A 931-nucleotide genomic window follows, 5' to 3' on the forward strand; every position below is an offset into this window, starting at 1 on the left:
CCCCAAATCCACCCCCAACCCCTGCCCCCATGCGTGTCAATATAGGTTCCCCCTGTATCAAACCCTGCAAAATCTGCCCTGCACAAGCGTCCAGCCCCCTCCACGTGTCACGCCAATAAGGGTCCCCCCCCATCACTTCGAGGCAGGGGGGTATATACCCAGCTGTCCCAGGAGGGTGGGGACAGACCAGGCCGGGGCCTCCAGAGGCTTCTCCAAGAAAGGCTAATTCCCCTCCAGGGGCTATTTCTGGCCTGCCTTGAAGATGATGCTATAGATAGACCCTCCTCCCCCCGCCCCCCCTCCCCAGGGGGGTGTATATAGGCCCCGAGGGACCCAGCAGCCCCCGCCAGGCTGCCCCACACCCCACAGGAGACCCGCACCGAGTCCTCGCCACCGCCAACGCTGCCAACATGGTGAGTGGGGCCGTCTGGGGGGGCCCAGAGAGCCCAGGTGTGCAGGTGCCCCGTCCCCCTGCCCCGATCTCATCCAGCAGCCCCCGCTCTCCATTTGGGGGACCCAGGAGTCCGGGCTCTCTCACCTCCCAGATCCTCTTCTCTACCTACCTACCTACCTACCTCCCCATCCATCTCCACACTCCCCCGGGGAAGGCAAGGGACTCTACCTGGAAATTTGGCGTACCTCCATCCCCCCACGGCTTGAACCCAGGCAGCTGGGGGGGAGGGACAGACACGAAGCAGCCTCTCCCAAGGGACCCTGCCGGGCAGGATGGGACCCAGATGTCTGGGGCAGGGGGGGACATGCTCCAACCAGCCTCCCCCAAAGGACCACATGACCCCGCCGGGCAGGATGGGACCCAGGCATCGGGTAGAGGAGGCACCCTGGAGACAAGGCCTGGGTTGGGGGAGCGTGTGGGGGGAGCGGAGACGGGACCCAGGCGTCTGGAAGTTAACCGCCCCCCCGCCACAGGCCC

Source organism: Alligator sinensis, unplaced genomic scaffold (assembly GCF_000455745.1).
Source record: "Alligator sinensis unplaced genomic scaffold, ASM45574v1 scaffold1511_1, whole genome shotgun sequence".
Classification (NCBI taxonomy): Eukaryota; Metazoa; Chordata; order Crocodylia; family Alligatoridae; genus Alligator; species Alligator sinensis.